Raw genomic sequence first — 13,925 nt, forward strand, 5'->3', positions numbered from 1 at the left:
GGCCGGATGTGCTCAGAGGCACCACAGGCCAGGGGCAGGACCCAGCAGGTCCCCTGCCCCTGACCAGCCTTTCCAAGTCCTTCCTGGCCTCTGGGGGTACTGCCCCACCAAGGGGCAGGCTGCGGGGACAGGGTCCAGAAATGCCCGGGCGCCTCCCCGCGCTCATCCCCGCTGGTGCCTTTCCCCTGGGCCTAGGCCTCGGTTTAGGCCTCCTTGGAGAGGAGGTTGCTGGCAGGGGCTGTCTCCACACTGCAAGGTGCTGGAGCTCAGAGGGCCTCGTCAGAGGGAAGGGACCAATAAGGGGCTGGATGCCCAAGACGTCTTTGGCCTAGCAGCCTCAGGGCAGCAGGGAGAGCAAGAGGCCCAACTTGCCCCTAGGGCGGCTCTGCCCCTTCCCACACAGGCGGCCAACCCAGCAGCTGCCTGACAGACTCTGGCTGCCCCAAGCTCTCTGGCAGTGCAGGGGACAGGAACAGACGTGGGCATGTGGTTCTGCTGTGGCCTGGGAGTGTGTTCCCCCTGCCTTGCCCCCAGGCTCAGGGGCAAGGGCCCGGAGAGAGCACCACCCCGAAGCGCTTTTCTCCCGGGCTTGCGAGCATTGTGCGAGCCTGGCGTGAACAGCGGGCGGGAGTGTTTGCAAACAGGACTTTGGAGGCAGCCGGGGAGGTCTTCCAGTGGGAGAGGGCCGGTTGTGCTCAGAGGCCCCACAGGCCAGGGGCAGGACCCAGCAGGGCCAATGCCCCTGGCCAGCCTTGCCCAGACCTTCCTGGCCTCCGGGGGTACTGCCCCACCAAGGGGCAGTCTGCGGGGACTGGGTCCAGACATGTCCGTGCGCCTCCCCAGGATCATCCCCGCTGGTGCCTTTCCCCTGGGCCTAGGCCTCGGTTGAGGCCTCTTTGGAGAGGAGGTTGCTGGCAGGGGCTGTCTCCACACTGCAAGGTGCTGGAGCTCAGACGGCCTCGTCAGAGGGAAGGGACCAGCAAAGGGCTGGATGCCCAAGACCTCTTTGACCCAGCAGCGTCAGGGCAGCAGGGAGAGCAAGAGGCCCAACTTGCCCCTAGGTCGGCTCTGCCCCGTCCCACACAGGCAGCCAGCCCAGCAGCAGCCTGGCAGTCTCTGGCTCCCCCGAGCTCTCTGCCGGTGTAGGGGGCAGGAACAGACGTGTGCATGTCGTTCTGCCTTGGCCTGGGAGTGTGTTCCCCCTGCCTGGCTCCCAGGCTCAGGGGCAAGGGCCCGGAGAGAGCACCACCCCGAAGCGCTTTTCTCCCGGGCTTGGGAGCATTGTGCGGGTCTGGCGGGAACAGCGGGCTGGAGTGCTTGCAAACCGGCCTTTGGAGGCAGACGGAGAGGTCTTCCAGCGGGAGAGTACCGGTTGTGCTCAGAGGCCCCACAGGCCAGGGGCAGGACCCAGCAGTGTCCCTGCCCCTGGCAGCCTTGCCCAGACCTTCCTGGCCTCCGGGGGTACAGCCCCACCAAGGGGCAGGCTGCGGGGACTGGGTCCAGACATGGCCGGGCGCCTCCCCAGGCTCATCCCCGCTGGTGCCTTTCCCCTGGGCCTAGGCCTCGGTTGAGGCCTCCTTGGAGAGGAGGTTGCTGGCAGGGGCTGTCTCCACACTGCAAGGTGCTGGATCTCAGAGGGCCTCGTCAGCGGGAAGGGACCAGCAAAGGGCTGGATGCCCAAGACCACTTTGGCCCAGCAGCCTCAGGGCAGCAGGGAGAGCAAGAGGCCCAAATTGCCCCTAGGTCGGCTCTGCCCCTTCCCACACAGGCGGCCAGCCCAGCAGCTGCCTGACAGACTCTGGCTCCCCCGAGCTCTCTGCCGGTGCAGGGGTCAGGAACAGACGTGTGCATGTGGTTCTGCCTTGGCCTGGTAATGTGTTCCCCCTGCATTGCCCCCAGGCTAAGGGGCAAGGGCCCGGTGAGAGCACCACCCCGAAGCACTTTTCTCCCGGGCTTGGGAGCATTGTGCGCGCCTGGTGGGAACAGTGGGCGTGAGTGTTGGCAAACCGGCCTTTGGAGGCAGCCGGGGAGGTCTTCCAGCGGGAGAGGGCCGGATGTGCTCAGAGGCCCCACAGGCCAGGGGCAGGACACAGAAGGACCCCTGCCCCTGGCCAGCCTTTCCCAGACCTTCCTGGCCTCCGGGGGTACTGCCCCACCAAGGGGCAGGCTGCGGGGACTGGGTCCAGACATGCCCGGGCGCCTCCCCAGGCTCATCCCAGCTGGTGCCTTTCCCCTGGGCCTAGGCCTCAGTTTAGGCCTCCTTGGAGAGGAGGTTGCTGGCAGGGGCTGTCTCCACACTGCAAGGTGCTGGAGCTCAGAGGGCCTCGTCAGAGGGAAGGGACCAGCAAAGGGCTGGATGCCCAAGACGTCTTTGGCCCAGCAGCCTCAGGGCAGCAGGGAGAGCAAGAGGCCCAACTTGCCCCTAGGTCGGCTCTGCCCCTTCTCACATAGGCGGCCAACCCAGCAGCTGCCTGACAGACTCTGGCTCCCCCAAGCTCTCTGGCAGTGCAGGGGACAGGAACAGACGTGGGCATGTGGTTCTGCCGTGGCCTGGGAGTGTGTTCCCCCTGCCTTGCCCCCAGGCTCAGGGGCAAGGGCCCGGAGAGAGCACCACCCCGAAGCGCTTTTCTCCCGGGCTTGGGAGCATTGTGCGAGCCTGGCGTGAACAGCGGGCGGGAGTGTTTGCAAACAGGACTTTGGAGGCAGCCGGGGAGGTCTTCCAGTGGGAGAGGGCCGGTTGTGCTCAGAGGCCCCACAGGCCAAGGGCACGACACAGCAGGGCCCCTGCCCCTGGCCAGCCTTGCCCAGACCTTCCTGGCCTCCGGGGGTACTGCCCCACCAAGGGGCAGGCTGCGGGGACTGGGTCCAGACATGTCCGTGCCCCTCCCCAGGATGATCCCCGCTGGTGCCTTTCCCCTGGGCGTAGGCCTCTGTTGAGGCCACTTTGGAGAGGAGGTTGCTGGCAGGGGCTGTCTCCACACTGCAAGGTGCTGGAGCTCAGAGGGCCTCGTCAGAGGGAAGGGACCAGCAAAGGGCTGGATGCCCAAGAGCTCTTTGACCCAGAAGCCTCAGGGCAGCAGGGAGAGCAAGAGGCCCAACTTGCCCCTAGGTCGGCTCTGCCCCTTCCCACACAGGCGGCCAGCCCAGCAGCTGCCTGACAGACTCTGGCTCCCCTGAGCTCTCTGCCGGTGCAAGGGGCAGGAACAGACGTGTACATGTGGTTCTGCCTTGGCCTGGGAGTGTGGAACCCCTGCATTGCCCCCAGGCTCAGGGGCAAGGGCCCGGTGGGAGCACCACCCCGAAGCGCTTTTCTCCCGGGCTTGGGAGCATTGTGCGCGCCTGGTGGGAACAGCGGGCGGGAGTGTTGGCAAACCGGCCTTTGGAGGCAGCCGGGGAGGTCTTCCAGCGGGAGAGGGCCGGATGTGCTCAGAGGCCCCACAGGCCAGGGGCAGGACCCAGCAGGTCCCCTGCCCCTGGCCAGCCTTTCCCAGTCCTTCCTGGCCTCCGGGGGTACTGCCCCACCAAGGGGCAGGCTGCGGGGACTGGGTCCAGACATGCCCGGGCGCCTCCCCAGGCTCATCCCCGCTGGTTCCTTTCCCCTGGGCCTAGGCCTCGGTTGAGGCCTCCTTGGAGAGGAGGTTGCTGGCAGGGGCTGTCTCCACACTGCAAGGTGCTGGAGCTCAGAGGGCCTCGTCAGAGGGAAGGGACCAGCAAAGGGCTGGATGCCCAAGACCTCTTTGACCCAGCAGCGTCAGGGCAGCAGGGAGAGCAAGAGGCCCAACTTGCCCCTAGGTCGGCTCTGCCCCGTCCCACACAGGCAGCCAGCCCAGCAGCAGCCTGGCAGTCTCTGGCTCCCCCGAGCTCTCTGCCGGTGTAGGGGGCAGGAACAGACGTGTGCATGTGGTTCTGCCTTGGTCTGGGAGTGTGGACCCCCTGCCTGGCCCCCAGTCTAAGGGGCAAGGGCCCGGAGAGAGCACCACCCCGAAGCGCTTTTCTCCCGGGCTTGGGAGCATTGTGCGCGCCTGGTGGGAACAGTAGGCGGGAGTGCTTGCAAACCGGCCTTTGGAGGCAGCCGGGGAGGTCTTCCAGTGGGAGAGGGCCGGTTGTGCTCAGAGGCCCCACAGGCAAGGGGCAGGACCCAGGAGGGCCCCTGCCCCTGGCCAGCCTTGCACAGACCGTCCTGCCTCCGGGGTTACAGCCCCACCAAGGGGCAGGCTGCGGGGACTGGGTCCAGACATGCCCGGGCGCTTCCCCTGGCTCATCCCCGCTGGTGCCTTTCCCCTGGGCCTAGGCCTCAGTTGAGGCCTCCTTGGAGAGGTGGTTGCTGGCAGGGGCTGTCTCCACACTGCAAGGTGCTGGAGCTCAGAGGGCCTCGTCAGAGGGAAGGGACCAGCAAGGGGCTGGATGCCCAAGACCTCTTTGGCCCAGCAGCCTCAGGGCAGCAGGGAGAGCAAGAGGCCCAACTTGCCCCTAGGTCGGCTCTGCCCCGTCCCACACAGGCAGCCAGCCCAGCAGCAGCCTGGCAGTCTCTGGCTCCCCCGAGCTCTCTGCCGGTGTAGGGGGCAGGAACAGACGTGTGCATGTCGTTCTGCCTTGGCCTGGGAGTGTGGACCCCCTGCCTGGCCCCCAGGCTCAGGGGAAAGGTCCCGGAGAGAGCACCACCCCGAACCGCTTTTCTCCCGGGCTTGGGAGCATTGTGCGTGCCTGGCGGGAACAGCGGGTGGGAGTGCTTGCAAACCGGCCTTTGGAGGCAGCCGGGGAGGTCTTCCAGCGGGAGAGTGCCGGTTGTGCTCAGAGGCCCCACAGGCCAGAGGCAGGACCCAGGAGTGTCCCTGCCCCTGGCAGCCTTGCCCAGACCTTCCTGGCCTCCGGGGTACTGCGCCACCAAGGGGCAGGCTGCGGGGACTGGGTCCAGACATTCCCGGGCGCCTCCCCAGGTTCATCCCCGCTGGTGCCTTTCCCTGGGACTAGGCCTCGGTTGAGGCCTCCTTGGAGAGGAGGTTGCTGGCAGGGGCTGTCTCCACACTGCAAGGTGCTGGAGCTCAGAGGGCCTCGATAGAGGGAAGGGACCAGTAAGGGGCTGGATGCCCAAGACCTCTTTGGCCCAGCAGCCTCAGGGCAGCAGGGAGATCACGAGGCCCAACTTGCCCCTAGGTCGGCTCTGCCCCTTCCCACACAGGCGGCCAGCACAGCAGTTGCCTGACAGCCTCTGGCTCCCCCGAGCTCTCTGCCGGTGCAGGGGATAGGAACAGACGTGTGCATGTCGTTCTGCCTTGGTCTGGGAGTGTGTCCCCCATGCCTTCCCCACAGGCTCAGGGGCAAGGGCTCGGAGAGAGCACCACCCCGAAGCGCTTTTCTCCCGGGCTTGGGAGCATTGTGCATGCCTGGCGTGAACAGCGGGGGGGAGTGTTTGCAAACCGGCCTTTGGAGGCAGCCTGGGGAGGTCTTCCAGTGGGAGAGGGCCGGTTGTGCTCAGAGGCCCCACAGGCCAGGGGCAGGACCCAGCAGGGCCCCTGTCCTTGGCCAGCCTTGCCCAGATCTTCCTGGCCTCCGGGGGTACTGCCCCACCAAGGGGCAGGCTGCGGGGACTGGGTCCAGACATACCCGGGCGCCTCCCCCGGCTCATCCCCGCTGATGCCTTTCCCCTGGGCCTAGGCCTCGGTTGAGACCTCCTTGGAGAGGAGGTTGCTGGCAGGGTCTGTCTCCACACTGCAAGGTGCTGGAGCTCAGAGGGCCTCGTCAGAGGGAAGGGACCAGCAAGGGGCTGGATGCCCAAGACGTCTTTGGCCCAGCAGCCTCAGGGCAGCAGGGAGAGCAAGAGGCCCAACTTGCCCCTAGGTCGGCTCTGCCCCTTCCCACACAGGCCGCCGGCCCAGCAGCTGCCTGGCAGACTCTGGCTCCCCCGAGCTCTCTGCCGGTGCAGGGGGCAGGAACAGACGAGTGCATGTGGTTCTGCCTTAGCCTGGGAGTGTGTTCCCCCTGCATTGCCCCCAGGCTCAGGGGCAAGGGCCCGGAGAGAGCACCACCCCGAAGCGCTTTTCTCCCGGGCTTGGGAGCATTGTGCGTGCCTGGCGGGAACAGCAGGCGCGAGTGTTGGCAAACCGGCCTTTGGAGGTATTCGGGGAGGTCTCCAGCGGGAGAGGGCCGGTCATGCTCAGAGGCCCCACAGGCCAGGGGCAGGACCCAGCATGGCCCCTGCCCCTGGCCAGCCTTGCCCAGACCTTCCTGGCCTCCGGGGGTACTGCCCCACCAAGGGGCAGTCTGCGGGGACTGGGTCCAGACATTCCCGGGCGCCTCCCCAGGTTCATCCCCGCTGGTGCCTTTCCCTGGGACTAGGCCTCGGTTGAGGCCTCGTTGCAGAGGAGGTTGCTGGCAGGGGCTGTCTCCACACTGCAAGGTGCTGGAGCTCAGAGGGCCTCGTCAGAGGGAAGGGACCAGTAAGGGGCTGGATGCCCAAGACGTCTTTGGCCCAGTAGCCTCAGGGCAGCAGGGAGAGCAAGAGGCCCAACTTGCCCCTAGGGCGGCTCTGCCCCTTCCCACACAGGCGGCCAGCCCAGCAGCTGCCTGACAGACTCTGGCTCCCCTGAGCTCTCTGCCGGTGCAGGGGGCAGATCAGACGTGTTCATGTGCTTCTGCCTTGGCCTGGGAGTGTGGACACCCTGCCTTGCCCCCAGGCTCAGGGGCAAGGGCCCGGAGAGAGCACCACCCTGAAGCGCTTTTCTCCCGGGCTTGGGAGCATTGTGCGTGCCTGGTGGGAACAGTGGGCGTGAGTGTTGGCAAACCGGCCTTTGGAGGCAGCCGGGGAAGTCTTCCAGCGGGAGAGGGCCGGATGTGCTCAGAGGCCCCACAGGCCAGGGGCAGGACCCAGCAGGTCCCCTGCCCCTGGCCAGCCTTGCCCAGACCTTCCTGCCTCCGGGGTTACAGCCCCACCAAGGGGCAGGCTGCGGGGACTGGGTCCAGACATGCCCGGGCGCCTCCCCAGTCTCATCCCCGCTGGTGCCTTTCCCCTGGGCCTAGGCCTCGGTTGAGGCCTCCTTGGAGAGGAGGTTGCTGGCAGGGGCTGTCTCCACACTGCAAGGTGCTGGAGCTCAGAGGGCCTCGTCAGAGGGAAGGGACCAGCAAGGGGCTGGATGCCCAAGACCTCTTTGGCCCAGCAGCCTCAGGGCAGCAGGGAGAGCAAGAGGCCCAACTTGCCCCTAGGTCGGCTCTGCCCCTTCCCACACACGCGGCCAGCCCAGCAGCTGCCTGACAGACTCTGGCTCCCCTGCGCTCTCTGCCGGTGCAGGGGGCAGGAACAGACGTGTGCATGTGGTTCTGCCTTGGCCTGGGAGTGTGTTCCCCCTGCATTGCCCCCAGGCTCAGGGGAAAGGGCCCGGTGAGAGCACCACCCCGAAGTGCTTTTCTCCCGGGCTTGGGAGCACTGTGCGCGCCTGCTGGGAACAGTGGGCGGGAGCGCTTGCAAACCGGCCTTTGGAGGCAGCCGGGGAGGTCTTCCAGTGGGAGAGGGCCGGTTGTGCTCAGAGGCCCCACAGGCCAGGGGCAGGACCCAGCAGGGCCCCTGCCCCTGGCCAGCCTTGCCCAGACCTTCCTGGCCTCCGGGGGTACTGCCCCACCAAGGGGCAGGCTGCGGGGACTGGGTCCAGACATGTCCGTGCGCCTCCCCAGTCTCATCCCCGGAGGTGCCTTTCCCTGGGCCTAGGCCTCGGTTGAGGCCTCCTTGGAGAGGAGGTTGCTGGCAGGGGCTGTCTCCACACTGCAAGGTGCTGGAGCTCAGAGGGCCTCGTCAGAGGGAAGGGACCAGCAAGGGGCTGGATGCACAAGACCTCTTTGGCCCAGCAGCCTCAGGGCAGCAGGGAGAGCAAGAGGCCCAACTTGCCCCTAGGTCGGCTCTGCCCCTTCCCACACAGGCGGCCAGCCAAGCAGCTGCCTGACAGACTCTGGCTCCCCCGAGCTCTCTGCCGGTGCAGGGGTCAGGAACAGACGTGTGCATGTGGTTCTGCCTTGGTCTGGGAGTGTGGACCCACTGCCTGGCCTCCAGGCTCAGGGGCAAGGGCCCGGAGAGAGCACCACCCCAAAATGCTTTTCCCCCCGGCTTGGGAGCATTTGCATGGCTGGCGGGAACAGCTAGTGGGAATGCTTGCAAACCGGCCTTTGGGGGCAGCCGGGGACGTCCTCCATGGGCCCGGAGAGAACACCACCCCGATGCGCTTTTCTCCCGTGCTTGGGAGCAGTGTGCGCAGGTGGCGGGAACAGCAGGCAGGAGTGCTTGCAAACCGGCCTTTGGAGGCAGGCGCGGAGGTCTTCCAAGGGCAAGGAGTGAGCACCACCCCAAAATGCTTTTCTCCCGTGCTTGGGAGCATTGTACACGGCTGGTGGGAACAGCGGGCATGAGTGCTTGCATACCGGCCATTGGAGGCAGCCGGGGATGTCTTCAAAGGGCCCTGAGAGAGCACCACCCCGAAGCGCTTTTCTCCCGTGATTGGGAGCATTGTGTGCGGCTTGCGGGACAGCGGAAGGGAGTTCTTGCAAACCGGCCTTTGGAGGCAGCCGGGGAAGTCTTCCAAGGGCCGGGAGAGAGCACCACCCCAAAGCGCTTCTCTCCCGTGTTTTGGAGCATGTGCGTGGCTGGCCGGAACAGTGAGTGGGAGTGATTGCAAACCGGCCTTTGGGGGCAGCCGGGGACGTCCTCCATGGGCACGGAGAGAACACCACCCCGAAGCGCATTTCTCCCGGGCTTGGGAGCATTGTGCGCGGCTGGCGGGAACAGCGGGCATGAGTTCTTGCAAACCGGACTTTGGAGGCAGCCGGGCAGGTCTTTCAAGGGCCCGGAGTGAGCACCACCCCAAAATGCTTTTCTCCCGGGCTAGGGAGCATTGTCCGCGGCTGGCGGGAACAGCGGGCCTGAGTGCTTGCAAACCGGCCTTTTGAGGCAGCCGGGGTGGTCTTCCAAGGGCCCGGAGAGAGCACCACCCCAAAATGCTTTTCTCCCGGGCTTGGGAGCATTGTGCGCAGCTGGCGGGAACAGCGGGAATGAGTACTTGCAAACCCGCCTTTGGAGGTAGCCGGGGAGGTCTTCCAAGGGCCCGGAGAGAGCACCATCCCGAGGCACTTTTCTCCCAGGATTGGGAGCATTGTGCGTGCCTGGCGGGAACAGCAGGAAGGAGTCTTTGCAAACCGGCCTATGGAGGCAGCCGGGGAGGTCTTCCAGAGGCCCGGAGAGAGCACCACCCCGAAGCGCTTTTCTCCCGGGCTTGGGTGCATTGTGCGCGTGTGGCGGGAACAGCAGGCAGGAGTGCTTGCAAACCGGCCTTTGGAGGCAGCCGGGGATGTCTTCCAAGGGCCCGGAGAGAACACCACCTCGAAGCGCTTTTCTCTCGGGTTTTGGAGCATTGTGTGCGGCTGGTGGAACAGCGGGAGGGAATTCTTGCAAACCGGCCTTTGGAGGCAGCCAGAGAAGTCTTCCAAGGGCCCGGAGAGAGCACCACCCCGAAGCGCTTTTCTCCGGGGTTTTGGAACATTGTGTGTGGCTGGCGGGAACAGCGAGTGGGAGTGCTTGCAAAGCGGCCTTTGGGGGCAGCCGGGGACGTCCTCCATGGTCCCGGAGAGAACACCACCCCGAAGCGCTTTTCTCACGGTCTTGGGAGCATTGTGCACGGCTGGCGGGAACAGCGGGCATGAGTGCTTGCAAACTGTCCTTTGGAGTCAGCCGGGGAGGTCTTCCAAGGGCCCGGACTGATCACCACCCCAAAATGCTTTTCTCCCGGGCTTGGGAGCATTGTGTGCGGCTGTCGGGAACAGCGGACATGAGTGCTTACAAACCGGCCTTTGGAGGCAGCCCGGGAGGTCTTCCAAGGGCCCGGAGAGAGCACCACCCCAAAATGCTTTTCTCCCGGGATTGGGAGCATTGTGCGTGGCTGGCGGAAGCAGCGGGAATGAGTACTTACAAACCGGCCTTTGGAGGCAGCCGGGGAGGTCTTGAAAGTGCCCGGAGAGAGCACCACCCCGAAGCTCTTTTCTCCCGGGCTTGGGAGCATTGTGCGCGGCTGGCCGGAACAGCAGGAAGGAGTGCTTGCAAACTGGCCTTTGGAGGCAGCCGGGGAGGTCTTCCAAGGGCCCGGAGTGAGCACCACCCCAAAATGCTTTTCTCCCGGGCTTGGGAGCATTGTGCGCGGCTGGTGGGAACAACGGGCATGAGTGCTTGCAAACCGGCCTTTGGAGGCAGCCGGGGACGTCTTCCAAGGGCCCGGAGAGAGCACCACCCCGAAGCACTTTTCTCCCGTGCTTGGGAGCATTGTGCGTGGCTGGCGGGAACAGCAGGAAGGAGTCCTTGCAAACCGGCCTTTGGAGGCAGCCGGGGAGGTCTTCCAAGGGCCTGTAGAGAGCACCACCCCGAAGGGCTTTTCTCCCGGGCTTGGGAGCATTGTGCGCGGGTGGCGGGAACAGCAGGCAGGAGTGCTTGAAAACCGGCCTTTGCAGGCAGCCGGGGAGGTCTTCCAGGGCCCGGTTTGAGCACCACCCCAAAACGTTTTTCTCCCGGGCTTGGGAGCATTGTGCGCGGCTGGTGGGAACAGCGGGCATGAGTGCTTGCAAACTGGCCATTGGAGGCAGACGGGGAGGTCTTCCAAGGGCCCGGAGAGAGCACCATCCCGAAGCACTTTTCTCCCGGAATTGGGAGCATTGTGCGCGGCTGTCGGGAACAGCGGACATGAGTGCTTGCAAACCGGCCTTTGTAGGCAGCCGGGGAGGTCTTCCAAGGGCCCGGAGAGAGCACCACCCCAAAATGCTTTTCTCCCGGGCTTGGGAGCATTGTGTGCGGCTGGCGGGTCAGCGGGAGGGAATTCTTGAAAACCAGCCTTTGGAGGCAGCCGGGGAGGTCTTCCAAGGGCCGGGAGAGAGCACCACCCCGAAGCGCTTTTCTCCCGGGCTTGGAAGCTATGTGCGCGGCTGGCGGGAACAGCGGGATTGAGTGCTTGCAAACCGGCCTTTGGAGGCAGCCGGGGAGGTCTTCCAAAGGCCGGGAGAGAGCACAACCCCGAAGTGCTTTTCTCCCGGGCTTGGGAGCATTGTGCCCGGCTGGCGGGAACAGCGGGCATGAGTGCTTGCAAACCGGCCTTTGGAGGCAGCCGGGGAGGTCTTCCAAGGGCCCGGAGAGAGCACCACCCCGAAGCGCTTTTCTCCCGTGATTGGGAGCATTGTGTGCGGCTGGCGGGACAGCGGGAGGGAGTTCTTGAAAACCAGCCTTTGGAGGCAGCCGGGGAGGTCTTCGAAGGGCCGGGAGAGAGCACCACCCCGAAGCGCTTTTCTCCTCGGCTTGGAGTATTTGCACGGATGGCGGGAACAGCGAGTGGGAGTGCTTGCAAACCGGCCTTTGGGGGCAGCCCGGGAGGTCTTTCTTGGGCCCAGAGAGAACACCACCCCGAAACGCTTTTCTCCCGGGCTTGGGAGCATTGTGCGCGTGTGGCGGGAACAGCAGGCAGAAGTGCTTGCAAACCGGCCTTGGAGGCAGCCAGGGAGGTCTTCCAAGGGCCGGGAGTAAGCGCCACCCAAAAATGCTTTTCTCCCGGGCTAGGGAGCATTGTGCGCGGCTGTTTGGAACAGCGGGCATGAGGGATTGCAAACCGGCCATTGGAGGCAGCCGGGGAGGTCTTTCAACGAGAGAGGGCCGGTTGTTCTCAGAGGCCCCACAGGCCAGGGGCAGGACCCAGCAGGGCCCCTGCTCCTGGCCAGCCTTGCCCAGATCTTCCTCGCCTCCGGGGGTACTGCCCCACCAAGGGGCAGGCTGCGGGGACTTGGTCCAGACATGGCCGAGCGCCTCCCCTGGCTCATCCCCGCTGGTGCCTTTCCCCTGGGCCTATGCCTCGGTTGAGGCCTCCTTGGAGAGAGGTTGCTGGCAGGGGCTGTCTCCACACTGCAAGGTGCTGGAGCTCAGAGGGCCTCGTCAGAGGGAAGGGACCAGCAAGGGGCTGGATGCCCAAGACCTCTTTGGCCCAGCAGCCTCAGGGCAGCAGGGAGAGCAAGAGGCCCAACTTGCCCCTAGGTCGGCTCTGCCTCTTCCCACACAGGTGGCCAGCCCAGCAGCTGCCTGAGAGACTCTGGCTCCCCCGAGCTCTCTGCCTGTGCAGGGGGCAGGAACAGACGTGTGCATGTGGTTCTGCCTTGGTCTGGGAGTGTGGACCCCCTGCCTGGCCCCCAGGCTAAGGGGCAAGGGCCCGGAGAGAGCACCACCCCGAAGCGCTTTTCTCCCGGGCTTGGGAGCATTGTGCGCGCCTGGTGGGAACAGTAGGCGGGAGTGCTTGCAAACCGGCCTTTGGAGGCAGCCGGGGAGGTCTTCCAGTGGGAGAGGGCCGGTTGTGCTCAGAGGCCCCACAGGCCAGGGGCAGGACCCAGGAGGGCCCCTGCCCCTGGCCAGCCTTGCACAGACCGTCCTGCCTCCGGGGTTACAGCCCCACCAAGGGGCAGGCTGCGGGGACTGGGTCCAGACATGCCCGGGCGCTTCCCCTGGCTCATCCCCGCTGGTGCCTTTCCCCTGGGCCTAGGCCTCGATTGAGGACTCCTTGGAGAGGAGGTTGCTGGCAGGGGCTGTCTCCACACTGCAAGGTGCTGGAGCTCAGAGGGCCTCGTCAGAGGGAAGGGACCAGCAAACGGCTGGATGCCCAAGAACACTTTGGCCCAGCAGCCTCAGGGCAGCAGGGAGAGCAAGAGGCCCAACTTGCCCCTAGGTCGGCTCTGCCCCGTCCCACACAGGCAGCCAGCCCAGCAGCAGCCTGGCAGTCTCTGGCTCCCCTGCGCTCTCTGCCAGTGCAGGGGGCAGGAACAGACGTGTGCATGTGGTTCTGTCTTGGCCTGGGAGTGTGTTCCCCCTGCATTGCCCCCAGGCTCAGGGGCAAGGTCCCGGTGAGAGCACCACCCCGAAGTGCTTTTCTCCCGGGCTTGGGAGCACTGTGCGCGCCTGCTGGGAACAGTGGGCGGGAGCGCTTGCAAACCGGCCTTTGGAGGCAGCCGGGGAGGTCTTCCAGTGGGAGAGGGCCGGTTGTGCTCAGAGGCCCCACAGGCCAGGGGCAGGACCCAGCAGGGCCCCTGCCCCTGGCCAGCCTTGCCCAGACCTTCCTGGCCTCCGGGGGTACTGCCCCACCAAGGGGCAGGCTGCGGGGACTGGGTCCAGACATGCTCGGGCGCCTCCCCTGGCTCATCCCCGCTGGTGCCTTTCCCCTGGGCCTAGGCCTCGGTTGAGGCCTCCTTGGAGAGGAGGTTGCTGGCAGGGGCTGTCTCCACACTGCAAGGTGCTGGAGCTCAGAGGGCCTCGTCAGAGGGAAGGGACCAGTAAGGGGCTGGATGCCCAAGACGTCTTTGGCCCAGCAGCCTCAGGGCAGCAGGGAGAGCAAGCGGCCCAACTTGCCCCTAGGGCGGCTCTGCCCCTTCCCACACAGGCGGCCAACCCAGCAGCTGCCTGACAGACTCTGGCTCCCCCAAGCTCTCTGCCGGTGCAGGGGACAGGAACAGACGTGGGCATGTGGTTCTGCCTTGGCCTGGGAGTGTGTTCCCCCTGCCTGGCCCCCAGGCTCAGGGGCAAGGGCCCGGAGAGAGCACCAGCCCGAAGCGCTTTTCTCCCGGGCTTGGGAGCATTGTGCGAGCCTGGCGTGAAGAGCGGACGGGAGTGTTTGCAAACAGGACTTTGGTGGCAGCCAGGGAGGTCTTCCAGTGGGAGAGGGCCGGTTGTGCTCAGAGGCCCCACAGGCCAGGGTCAGGACCCAGCAGGGCCCCTGCCCCTGGCCAGCCTTGCCCAGACCTTCCTGGCCTCCGGGGGTACTGCCCCACCAAGGGGCAGGTTGGGGGGACTGGGTCCAGACATGGCCGGGCGCCTCCCCAGGCTCATCCCCGCTGGTGCCTTTCCCCTGGGCCTAGGCCTCGGTTGAGGCCTCCTTGGA

The sequence above is a fragment of the Dama dama genome, chromosome 24 (genome assembly GCF_033118175.1).
Source record: "Dama dama isolate Ldn47 chromosome 24, ASM3311817v1, whole genome shotgun sequence".
Taxonomy (NCBI): domain Eukaryota; kingdom Metazoa; phylum Chordata; class Mammalia; order Artiodactyla; family Cervidae; genus Dama; species Dama dama.